Raw genomic sequence first — 13,296 nt, 5'->3', positions numbered from 1 at the left:
GTCTCAAACTCCTGGCCTCAAGTGATCCTTCTTTCTTGGCCTCCCAAAGTGTTGGGATTACAGGCATCATGGACTAGTGCAGGCAGCGAATGCTCCATAAGGGAGGAAATACTTGATTTTTGGAAGAATTTAGGTAACAGGGTTTTTTCCCTGAAGGTTAGTGAAATGGGGATAACAATAGTAAAGACCAGCTATTAGGATCCATGTGATATTTGAAGGCCAGCATGCCCATACCCCTTCTAAGTCTACTCCTTGGGTTTCTGTCGATGGAAAGGTGATTATATAGTCCAAACTTCTATAACAAATGGCTCTCCAAGTGAGGTCCTCAGACCAGTATCGCCCCATCCCTGGGAACTTGTTAGACAGGCATAGGCCCCACCTAGACCTAAGGAATCAGAAATTCTGAGCCCAGCAGTTTCTATTTTTGACAAGTTCTCCATGTGGTTCTGATGCTCACTCAAGTATGAGAACCACTGTTCTGCTTTGCATCCACGTCGGCTAAGTAGACTCTAGTTATTAGGAACAAGAGACATGTTTGTTCTCAGTTACTTTTAACTTATATTGGGTTGAAACCTCTCCCTCTAACTGCCCCCACTGGTTCTATGGCCTTATTACTGGCCTTATGATTATTTACGTCCATCCAAGTGACACAGTGTCAAATAGTTGACAGGCTCTTATGTGTTCAGCCAACGTTTACTGAGCAGCTCTCATTTGCTAGGCACTATACTAAGCCCTGGGAATGTAGCAATGAACAAAATCAAAGTGTGTTCTTCCATGCAGCGTATGTTCTAGTGGGGGAGATGGTGCATTGATAGAACTACTATATTTTTATGTTTAGGTGATAGGAAGAAAAACATAATGTTGGGAGGCTATTTTTGATAGTGGTTAGAGGAGGCTTCTTTGAGGTGATGTTTGAGTAGAAAGCGGGTTGAAATGAGAAAGCCAAGTGAAGGGAGCGTGTCCTGGGAAGTGGGAACAGTAGTGTCACGTCCTAAGGTAGGAATGAGCTTCACGTGTTCTTAAGAACAGAAAGGAAGTTAGTATAGCCAGAAAGGAATGAGCAAGGAGGAGAGATGCAGGAAGTAAGGTCCAGGAGGCAGGGGCCAGATCAAGAGAAGCCTTACAGGTCCTGCATAGGTGTGTAGGGGAAGATAATTTTTTTTTCTACCCTTCTAGGTTCTCCAGCTGGGGTCCTGTAAGTGAGACTGACCAGAGAGACATTAACAGAAGAAAAATAGTTTGCTAACATGTACATCACACATGCACATATAAGAGCACTCAGTGATAAGTAACCCAAAGGGGTAGTTAGAACTTGGGTTTAAATACCTGTCAACTCAAGAATCATGAGGTCCATACATTTGGAAAAGAGAGCTTTATTTCTTATAAAGGGTTGCAGCCTGCAGGCTGGCCACCCTCAGGCTGGGGCGTACTTCAAAGGAGGAAAGGTGAAATGAGAATTGATGCTGAAGGGTTAGCTAAGTATACCTATTCAACAGGTTATCGGAGGAGCTATGAATATTCAGAAGGGGGATGTATACATGCATACTAAGCAAACATGCATGTTACACACATCCCATGTTCACTCTGGGGGTGGAGACTGAACACTTAAATGCATTAGAATCAGGCTGTCTATCAAAGGGTGAAACAGAGGTCACAGAGGCATCCCGTGCACAGCCTCTGTAAACCAGCCACCACCAGTTCCTGGCTGGTGGCCCCCTATCAGGAGGGAATACTGGCTAGTATTTGTATCAGACTGCAAAAGGGAAGAGGAGTCCTGCTAAAATCAGTGGTGGAGCAAGTCTTTTGAAAGGGCTGGCTTTGGTCAAGGTTGGTAAGCCCATGCCTGTGATCCCAGCACTTTGGGAAGCTAAGGGAGGAGGATCACTTGAGGCCAGCAGTTCAAGACCAGTCTGGGCAACATTGTGAGACCTTGTCTCTACTTAAAAAAGAGCTAGTTTCTGTTTAGCCCTTAGGAAACTAAGCCTAATGGCAATTAGGGAGGGAAGAGTATAATGGGGTCTGTCTGACCTCCCATGTGGTCATGGTGGGGAATTCAGTTTTTAAGTTTACTCTGGGGTATGCTTGGCAAAGAGGGGGTCCATCCAGTCAGTTGGGAGGCTTAAGATTTTAGTTTTATTTCTTATAACAACAACAACAACAACAACAACAACAGAGTTTTAGGCTCTTAGGGAAGGCAGGTTATGGGAAGACGACCCTGAAAAGTACGGTAAGCAAGGGTTGTTTATCAAGGTTTGTTACACAGATTGATGCCTTCTCCATTGAGAAGAGTTAAGAATCCTTCCTTTCCTGGAGGGGGAAACACCTCTACGACGGGAAATTTCCTTTATAAATGTAAATTTTCTTTACGATATAAAAACTTGTTTTTAGAGCTTTTTCTGAATCTGCTCGTTCTCAATGACGTTTAGCTGAAAATAATTTATATGCCAATGGTGCACATTTTGGGGTGGCATATTCTGGTACCCCTCAGGTGTCAGTATGGTTTTATGTCACTTTATGACAGGAATATGTTCTGAGAAATGCATCACGTGATTTCTTTCTTGTGTGCATATCATAGACCTACATAAACCTAGATGGTTTATGTAGGAGGGTAAGGTGGGGAGAGGGTCCACAGAGACCTCTTATTTGCAAATAAAACATTTTGGGTACCAGATGTAGATGTTCTCTCTTACATTATTTTCCTTCTCACCTCTGGTTAAACTTGGCAATTATGACTTCTGCTGGGGAATGAAATAAAACTTTCAGTCTCTTTAGGAAGTTAAAGCTGTGGGCAGCTTTCTTCATGGTGTTCCAATTCAGCACTGTATCTGATGTCTGGGGATTCCCTCATGGAGTGTTGAGATCTGTAATCACTGGAGGGCAGAGATGAGATCATACAGAGCCTAGATGTGGGCCTTGCCTGTTCTCTCCAAGCTGCCGATGCCAGGATTAGTAGCACTGAAAGCCAAGGTGAGAGGCTTCAGAGAACTCAGATGGGGGAAGAGTTAAGAAGGATGGCAAATGATAGATGGATGAGGGGATCTCTATTGACCCACATGCTACCCTCTGAGAGCTCTGCATCAGGATGGCAGAAGGCCCTTTAAGAGCCTGTTGGGGACCTTGCCATGTGTTCCAAGTGTCGTTCATTTTCCTGCTTGCTGATAAGCCATGAGTTGGATTAGCCTGCTCCTCTTATCACCTTCCCAGGTCTGGGTCAGTGAAGCAAATGAGATCTTGGCCCTTGAGATCTCTGCCCCTGTATTCTAGAGCAGAGGCTGGAGATGCTGTAAGATCACTTCCCATCCAGCAGGCACTTGAAAGTGCTTGTTGGCAAGTGGGAGACAAGAGCCGGTCCCTGCCCTCAAGAAGTGGAGGGTTAGAGACAAACCAGTGACAGCCAAATGTAGCTTGACTAATGCCATGCGTGACAACAGTCAGGATACAAGTATTTGCAGGGTACTGAGGGCAATCAGAGAAGGGAGGAATTATGGGGAAGTAGAAGAGAAGCTTCTAGGGCTGGTGACATGAGCTGAGAACCTTTTGAGAAGCCAGTAGCTCTGTTACATAAGTGTAACTTAAGGCGAGTCTTATGCTAACTTGGGGTTGAATATGTGGCATTTATAGTGCCCTTCTATGACTCAACTGAGTCTTGTACTAACCTGGTTCCTTCATCTTTCTCCTGTCTCTTCCATTCTTTACCCACAGAGGTGAGACAAAACCTCAGGGTAGTGTATATTCCAATCAGAAGGTGCCGTGTGGTTTTGAAGGATCCATTAGAGGAGCTCTCGCTGCCACAGAATCTATCCAGCCACCTGCCAAACATCTGGTACAACTGGGTCATCTGGGATGGGCTGAGAAACATATTGTCATTTATATCCAAGGGTTTGGTGGCCATGAGGACTGTGCTGAGAGCTCATCTTCCATGGGGTTTCCTCGACTGTGGAGAGGAAGGTCTCACATGCATGTGGACACTTGGGAAGTCAGGTGTTTGCTGCAGGGCCACTGGCTGGCAACGTGGTGCTGCTTTCCATGAGATTGACCTCAAGACCCACCAGCGCTGTATTCCAAGGCCAGTACTATGCCTTTGCTGAGCCCAAGAGAGAATCCCCCATGAGCTTTGGTATAAGTAGCTTCTCTCTGTTCTGGCCCCACAGTTTCCATTAGGAACAATCTCAGATCCAAGTGTCGCCCATGTGGGAAACAGAAGGGCAGAGGCTGGGGGGCCCTATCAAATGGGAAATAAGCCTCAGAGGATAGAGGGGAGGCCCCCAGCATATGATCCCTCTCTTCCTTCTACCCACTGGAAAAGAAGATCCTTTGTTAATGGATGAAACCTTAGTAGCCCCAAGGCTGCAGCTAAGCAAGACATGGGATGGAGTACAAGGTCTAACAAAAACCCTGCTCACTACTGCTTTCTCCAGACTGAGGCTAAACCCATGCAGGATGGCCTGGTGAACCATCTGCTTCCAGCCCCTTCAGAATGGCCCTCCATGTACTCTCTGCTCTTTACACATAGACAGGAGAGAGTGCTGGGGTCCAGAGTTGCCCTTGAAGAGAGGGATGGAAAAGCGGCTCGGACATGGGAAGGGGTGACCAAAAGAGAAAGCCTGGACTCCTCATCTGCCCCCTGGGAGATCAGTTCTCTCCAAGAGGAGCCCCTGGATTTGGAAAGTGCTCAAGAAGGCAGGACTGAGCACTGAACTGCCCAGAACCCTCTACCTGCTGGCAGCAGCTAGGCCAAACTCTTGGGTTTGAAGAGTGAGAGTACTGAGCACCAGGCTGCTCTCTGGCTTTGGAGCTGGCCCACTGGGCCGCAGATAATTCCTCAGCAGGTACTGTTGGAGACCATACCCTTGTCCCAGCACCAGAGCTCCAGGAAGACCAGGACATGAGACATAAATCCACGGTGCTTCATCTCCCTGCTGGGTCACTGAAGATCACGACCATTCATCTCAACCTCAGGTCTCAACCTTAGGTATGGGCAATGGCCAGTGGGAAGGCCTGGACACAAGGAGCAGGCATTCTGTTAAGCATGAATGTGGAAAGGTTACCCAAGTGCATAAGGCTGTTCTTGTGTTGCTATAAAGAAATACATGTCTGGGCACAGTGGCTCACACCTGTAATCCCAGCACTTTGGGAGGCCAAGGCAGGGGGATCACTCGAGCCTAGGAGTTTGAAACCAGCCTGGGCAACATGGTGAAACCCTGTTTCCACAAATAATATTAAAAATTAGCCAGGTGTGGTGGCACATGCCTGTAGTCCCAGCTACTAGGGAGGCTGAGGTGGGAGAATTGCTTGAGGTCAGGAGGTTGAGGCTGCAATGAGCCAAGACTGCACCACTGCACTCCAGCCTAGGTGACAGAGTGAGGCCCTGTCTCAAAAAACAAACAAAAAAATCACTGAGACTCAGTAATTGATAAAGAAAAGAGGTTTAATTGGCTGGCTTGAGGTTCTGCAGGCTTTACAGGAAGTATGGTGTTGGCATCTATCTGCTCAGTGTCTAGGGAGACCTTGGGAAGCTTTTACTCATGGCAGAAGGTGAAGAGGGGGCAGGTACATCAGATAATAAAGGCAGGAGCGAGAGAGAATTGGGGGTGGGGGAGAGGTGCCACACACTTAAACGACCAGATCTCAAGCGAATTAACTCACTATCTCAAGGATGGCACTAAGGGGATGGTGCCAAACCATTCATGAGAAACCTGCCCCCATGATGTGATCGCCTCCCACCAGGCCCCACCTGCAACACTGGGGATTTACATTTCAACATGACATTTGGGCAGGGACACAGATCCAAACCATATCACCAAGTGCTGATACCTCAAATTGTTTTCAGTGCTGTCTTGCATTGTGGCAGGCCTAGGAGAATTCAGACTGAAGTTTGTCCTTGTCTTCCCTTCATCAAAACTTACTTATCTTGTAACCCTCACTATGTCTAGCTTCCCAGATCACCTAACTTCTGTTAGTAGCTCTTCTCTTGGCCAATTCTTTTTCATCCTTCAGGTCTCTGCTCAGATGCCATCAACAGTTACTGCCACATCATCCTCTTTCATTCTTTCAGAGCACTTACTGCTGTCAGCGACTTTTTTTTTTTTTTTTTTTTTTTGAGAAAGGGTCTCCCTCTGTCACCCAGGTTGGAGTGCAGTGGTGTGATCACGGTTCACTTCAGCCTTGACATCCTGGGCTCAAGTGATCTTCCCACCTCAGCCTCCCAAGTAGCTGGGAAAACAGGTGCACACCACCACACCTGACTAATTTTTGTATTTTTAGTAGAGATGGGGTTTCACCACGTTGCCCAGGCTGGTCTTGAACTCCTGCGCTCAAACAATCCACCCACTTTGGTTTCCTGAAGTGCTAGGATTATGGGTTTGAGCCACCATGCCCAGCCGTTAGTGACTTTTTTATTGTCTGTCTCCCTCAGCGGAATGCAAGTGTCATGAGGACAGGCTCCTTGCCATCTGACTTTTCTCTGGTGTATCCTCAGGAATCAGCAAGGGACTTGGCACATAGCATATAGCTGTTGAATGAATGTTACCTGTTCTTCTAGTATCTTCCTATGAGGCACTTCAGGAAATACAACTCAACTAAATACTTGCTTATGACTTTAGTCTTCATGGAATCCTGGTGAGGGAGGGCTTTGAGTGAGAAGGGTCTTAAAGAATGCTCTAGAGGTATTTTCTCAGTTCTAAAAGCTTTGTTTCTCTATTTGCATCAGTGGAGCTCCAATGGGGTAATGACTGGCAGATATTCCCTCCCAAATGCCATACAGGAAATTGGGTAGGTTTCTCCCTGTCTTTTGACTGCTGTACCCCCACTCTGCCAAAATACTGGGTTTTAGAATCCTGTGAGGATTAAGTTAAACTTTTTCCCCCAGTACTCATGTTCTGAAGTTGGTAGGTTAAGGGGGCTAGTGGAGCCCATGAAGCTGATTCTGCTCCAGATGAGTAAATGCATATCCTGGGCCCCCTTGAGTTTTGGGGAGAGGTGGGAGTTCCTGTACCGACATAACCATTGAAAAGAAGCCTGGCAAGCCCAGCCACTGTGATCTGGGCATTCTGTATCTGCTTGGTAGATACAGAAAGACTCGCTTGGTAGGGAGTCACTTTCCCACGCCGTGCAGAGCAAAAAACACAATGGTACCAACTTAGTAACTTTCTAAATAAGTCACCACTATTTGTTTCTGGCCATGCCTCATATGGGAGCAATGACTGCACTTCCACGCTTCAGCTTCTGCCGGGAGTTTCTCATTCCCACGCCACAGGCTGGAACGAACCAGTTTCGCCCAGCTGAAAGCTGTTCCCAGGGAAAACGTGAACCTGATCGCAGGGCTACTCAAAAGCTTAGTTTATCTGGAATGTATCTTTCTCCCTCCCTTCTAAAGAAAATCACCCTCTCAGATTAAAATCACCTTAAATTTAAAATTTAAAATTTAAAATTAAATTTAATCTGAGTCTCAGATTAAAATCACCCTCCCCAGCTCTGAGTTCCCAAACTCACATGTTAGGCAGCAGTGGCTCGTGAAGACGGGAATAGCCCCTGTCCTTACTACAGCTTTTAGAAACATGGTTGTCTAGGAGCTTATGAGTGAGATGAGGTCTTCTTGCTGGTTCATCAGATAAGGGTTGAGCTTCTGTAATCCTAAATATTTTCATTTCAAATAAAATTGTTAAGCCCAATCAGAAAAAAGAGGGAGGAAGAAGTGTTGGGTAAGTATAAGCTCTTAAGAGATACTGGGAGCTATGGAAGGATCTAGGGGAGATTCCCATTTCTGGAGTTCATATATGTATTTTAGAGACAGGGTCTCATTCTGTCACTCAGGCTGGAGTGCAGTGGCATAATCACAGCTCACTGCAGTCTCAAACTCCTGGGCTCAAGTGATCCTTCCACCTCAGCTTCCCAGGTAGCTGGGGCTACAGGCCCACACAGCCATGGCTGGCTAATAAAAAAAAAAATTGCAGAGATGAGATCTCCCTATGTTACCCAGGGTGGTCTCAAACTCCTGGCCTCAAATGATCCTCCTGCTTCAGCCTCCTAAAGTACTGGGGTTACAGGCATGAGCCACTGTACCTGGCCACTTTTCTGGAGTTTAGTGATGGAGTTGTGTCAGAATATGCTAAGTTATGATGTGGTTTCAAGAGCAACCCAGTCTTCTCACTCAGGCCACAGTCCATGTGTGCAGCAGGTGGGCTCTGCTCATTGCAGTCCCCTGGGCACCAGCCTGACAGTTATTGGTTACCTGGCCTGAGGGGAAGCATGCTGGGAGTCTTCGCACTGGCAGTTAAGTGCTCTGGACAGAAATGATAGTCACTGACTGGAAGTGATCTCACAACCGTGCTCAAACATGAGAGTTGTGAAGGACAATTTTCTTATGTCTGTAGGGGAAAGAGCTGGAAGTATTTTAACAGTTTCAGAATCAGCAACAGGAGTTGACTGTGTTGGCCATTAGGGCTTCAGTTCAAACTGAAGTCAGACTTTTAATCATTTAGTGAGCTTGAAGGTCACAAAAGCAGGGTTTTATAGCCTTGTTCTTCTGTTCCAGCCGAGAGAAATTGTCTGCGTTTATTTTAGAAAAGGCCCTTTTTAGCCACTGTAGTATCAAGAGGCAGCTTTGGAGGATGGATGGTAATTTGAGATTAGGAGCTGGGATCTGGTGTTGTAGGCTTGGCTGTTTCAGAATCACTTGGAGAATACAAACCTGGGGTTGCATTAATAGGAGTAGAAGCAGCAGGTCAAGGGAGGGGTAAGTACCCCTTTATTTTGGCATAGTCATATCCTACCTGATACAACTCTGTTCCAAGTACCATACTTTGAAGATAGCTTTGTCAAGCTGGAACCCAGGGAGGGTTACCAGGGGAGTTGGGAGTCTTGGGAGTTGAAAGGGATTACTTGGTAGCTGCTCTAAGTATTTGAAGAGGTGTCAGAAGTTTTTTCCTTACTGGTAAGGAATTTACCTCTTTGTAGTGAGATGAATTGGACTGCATTGTAGGTGGTATACTCACTACTTTTAAGTGACCAAAGAAGCTGGAGAAGGGATTTGACCCTTCCAAGCGTAGAAAGAAACAGTGGTTGCCATGGGTGATTCCTAAGGTCCCATCCACCTCTATCATCATATTTCTGTGGTTCTGTTTTTTTCTCAGAAATAAACCTTTCCTCATAAGGAAGAGAGTGAATGCCAGTTGAGACCTCACTACATAAAGACGCAGCTGCTCACAAATCTTCCACCGTGAATCCCTCTGGAATCTTGAAATTGGTAGTAGGATCTCCATTTTACAGGTGAGGTGATTGAGGTTGAGAATGAAGGAAGCCAGGCACTCATGCAGTCTTACAAGGTATTGTGGTTAAAAGTGGAGTCTGGAGCCACATACAGGCTCTGCAGCTTCCTAGCTATGTGACCTTGGGTAACATCTCTGCAAAATGGAAATGATAGCACCTCATAGGGTCATGAAGATTAACCAGTTTATAGGCAGCATATTGAACATCAGTACCTTGGCACAGAATGTGAGCTAAATATGCTTCATGTGTTTACTACTATAATCATTATCAATGTCTGAACTAAGCTTGAGATACTATAGGCAAGCAAAAGTGACTTCTCTTTCCCTTTCTCCTGTCACCCAATGTAGATGCAACAACAATTTTCCTCACTTCCTGGAAATGGCTCTGCTCTAGCATTTCAACATTATCCAGGAGGTAAGATTTCTTAACTGGAGAAGACCAGATATATTCCCAATCTGTTGATCACATTTAGAGACCTGAAATCCCTAAACCTATCTTAAACTGATGGCAGAAAACGGGTGCGTACTCAGGATGCAAAGTATGATCTTTGACTAGTCATGTCAGGAAATGGACAAAATCAACCTTTTTGATCCAGATTTCAAACTGGATACTCTCCCAACTTGACAAATGCACAAATTCAATATGTTTTTAGTCATTTTTAGTGTATTATGTCTAAGGTTTTGTATTTCTCAGGTTTAATCTGAATAACAACATTACCCAGGGGCCAGTGTCTCCAAATCCATTCCCAAGTCTAGCATAAACTTAAACATAAAGCACGTTCTCATCTTGCATTGAGGTCAGTTTGAGAGTAAAAATCCCAGTGGGGCATGTGACACTGAAGCACTATTGGGACGCTTTGTTGATGGGGCTTTTTCTTTTCTCCCTGTCTTCCACAGATGCCTTAGTGATGGTGATGGTTAAGTCAGAGCACCTTAAAGAGTCTGAGTGCTGAATCTTCCAAAGTGTTCAAATCTGTGGTAAGGGAAATTAAGCACAAGGTAAGTTGAGGGTTGGACTGTGTGCTGTTGGACTCTTGTTCTTGTGACAAGGTCAGCAGTCCCTTGTGGGCATGTCAGTTCCTGCCCCCGCACAGGCATGTGTACACACACTCACGTGCCCACACACACTCCTGGCTTTTGCTTTTTTCCCAAGTGGGAAACTGTTTTTTACACCGTGACTTGCTGATCTGTCTTGTAGCAGGGATCCAGGAACATTACTGAGGGGCAATGGGACTTGGGGTGGGGGTAACAGACTAGGATTGAGGTGATTAGATTCTAGTCTCAGATGAGTCCCTAATAGGGTTTTGGACAAAATCTCCATTCTGAATTTGTTTTCTTAGCTCTATAAAGTCCACACGTAAGGTTTTTTGTTTGTTGGTTTTTTTCTTTTGAGACGGAGTTTCACTCTTGTTGCCCAGGCTGGAAGTGCAATGGCGCGATCTTGGCTCACCACAACCTCCGCCTCCTGGGTTCAAGCAATTCTCCTGCCTCAGCCTCCTGAGTACCTGGAATTACTGGTGTTTGCCACCATGACTGGCTAATTTTGTATTTTTAGTAGAGACGGGATTTCTCCATGTTGGTCAGGCTGGTTTTGAACTCCCAATGTCAGGTGATCACCTGCCTTGGCCTCCCAAACTGCTGGGATTATGGGCATGAGCCACCGTGCCTGGCCCACATGTAAGTTTAACAAGGTTTTAGTTCTAAAGTTTCTAACTCACTGAGACCTAACTGATGAGGAGCACTATTCCTGCCATTATCACCAGCACCAGCATCATTACCCTTTCTCTGAACTGGTGGTTGACCTTCTTTTGGGGAAGTGGTTGTGAAGGTTAAATGAGTTAATATGACAAGTTTCAAACAGTGCATGGGCATGGCATATAATACAATCTATAAAGTGTTAGTGGTGATGAGAAAACATTGCTTACAGGGTTGTGAAGTGTGATATGCCTCTTGGAAAACAAGGCAACAGATATATTAAGAGCCAAAAACAAATGGTTCTCAGACCAGAGATCCCACTTGTAGAAATCCCAGAAATATATAACTTTGGAAAACTTGTACCAACATATTCATCACAGGATTATTATATAAATTTTAAAACGAGTGGCTAAAAAGATCAAATAAATTAGACTATCTACTTGACTGACTCCTTTGTAGCCACTAAAAGACTAATAGCAACGCAAAAAAAAAAAAGATACAAGCCTGCATGCCTTTGACATAACTACAATGACGTAGATATGTAGTAGTATACAATGATGAACACTGTAACATGATATAGATCCTGGAGTATGTGGGCTTTGGCATTATGAGTCTTCGTTTCTCTTTCATAACTGACAAGGAGGTCTGAAACAGATTACACAGGTAGTCAAATACAACCAAAAGTGGGAACAGAAGACAATAAGGTTCTTTACATTTTGTCAAGACCTGACTTGACTTTAATGATCAGTAACTAAGTGTCCACTCAGCAGTTCTTTCCTGGAATTAGTTGCCTTTAACTTTTGTTCTTAAAATCTGTTCAGAAGAATACACCCCTAACAGAGATAAGCAACAGTGGTCTACACGATGCCAGGGTTCACTGGGTCTTTTTTGGCAACACTCCACAGTATTCTCAATCCGAAGGCAGCCTCTACAATCAGTTGGTAGGAAAGTGTTTTCTCTTGGCTAGTTCTAATAACAAACAAAGATAGTCTTATACCATCATAATCTCTACTCTTGCTTGCAGATCTTTGGAAAAACAACAACAACAACAAACAACTGCTATTCACTCCAAAATGATGAAGGCAAGCTAACTGGAATGGAAAAGTAAGTGTTCTCGAGGTTTAGTAGTTTTATTCAAGATGTGTTAGGCCAGGTGTGGTGGCTCACACCTGTAATCCTAGCACTTTGGGAGGCTGAGGTGAGAGGACCACTTGAGCCCAGGAGTTTGAGAGCAGCCTAGGCAATATGAAGAAACCCCGTATCTACTAAGAATACATGTACACAAACATTAGCTGGGCATGGTGGCGTGTACCTGTAGTCTCAGCTCCTTGGGAGGCCCAGGTGGGAGAATTGCTTGAACCTGGGAGGCAGAGGCTGCAGTGAGCCAAGATAATTCTACTGCACTTTAGCCCAGGTGATGGGAGTGAGACCCTGTCTCAAAAGGGTTAATTTCGTTTTTCCATTTGGGGGAGAAAATATATAGTTCTATAGTTCAAGTACCTGAAATAAAGGGAAAATACCCATAAAGTGTTAAAACTAGAGTGTCAAACAAGATCTTGATCAGTTTTCCCTTCCTTTGTAGTAAATGGGAGAAGAGCCTGGTAAAACACAATGAACTGTGGCCAGGGTCACTAATGTCTTGAAGAGTATGATTAAAAATCTTCTCCCTGGCTGGGCATGGTGGCTCACTCCTGTAATCCCAGCACTTTGGGAGGCTGAGACAGGAGGATCTCCTGAGAACAGGAGTTCAAGACCAGCCTGGGCAACATAGAGAGACTGTCTCTACAAAAAATACAAAGTTAGCCAAGCATGGTGGCGCATGCCTTTAGTCTCAGTTACTCAGGAGGCTGAGGCAGGAGAGGATCACTGGAGCCCAGGAGTTCAAGGCTGCAGTGAGCTATGATTGTGCCACTGCACTCCAGCCTGGATGACAGAGAGAGACACTGTCTCTTAAAAAACAAACAAAAACACTTCCTGTGCTAAACCTGCATGTGAAAAGTCAGCTTTTTTTCTACAGAGATGAACTAAGAAATTACTTGATGGAAAAGAATCCTGAATTTAAATAAGCTAAATTAATGAACGCAATAGTCCACAATATAGTTTCATAACTTTACTGTCTAATCTCAGAGTCTTTAAAAACAATGTAATATTTCTCTACCAAGTAGTGTTTAGATTGTTTTCTTCTCCTCCCTTTCAAAACATTCCTAGAAAAGACGCTTGTTTTTTTCTCCTCCCTTCTAAAACATTCCTAGAAAAGACGCTATGAATGTCACGTATGCTTTCTGGCTACACCCAAGGTCTCAAGGAATGGATGTGCCTGATCCCCTGTCTTACC

At 44.9% G+C, this 13,296-nt stretch overlaps 1 long non-coding RNA gene across 2 annotated transcripts; it reads left to right on the top strand.

Moving 5' to 3' along the window:
- The first annotated feature begins 4,393 nt into the window (after positions 1–4,393).
- Positions 4,394–12,065, top strand: LOC129030162 (uncharacterized). Of its 2 annotated transcripts, XR_008500571.2 has the most exons (5): positions 4,394–4,972; positions 9,132–9,267; positions 9,615–9,681; positions 10,164–10,265; positions 11,986–12,065. It is a non-coding gene; the product is annotated as an uncharacterized LOC129030162 (long non-coding RNA). The 2 variants fall into 2 exon arrangements; XR_010123099.1 differs by lacking the exon at positions 11,986–12,065 and having other exon boundaries at positions 10,164–10,480.
- The last annotated feature ends 1,231 nt before the right edge of the window (positions 12,066–13,296 follow it).

This window comes from Pongo pygmaeus, chromosome 12, assembly GCF_028885625.2.
Source record: "Pongo pygmaeus isolate AG05252 chromosome 12, NHGRI_mPonPyg2-v2.0_pri, whole genome shotgun sequence".
In the NCBI taxonomy this organism is placed as follows: domain Eukaryota; kingdom Metazoa; phylum Chordata; class Mammalia; order Primates; family Hominidae; genus Pongo; species Pongo pygmaeus.
The sequence above is the reverse complement of the archived record's forward strand: the minus strand, read 5'-3'. Positions and strand labels throughout refer to the sequence as shown.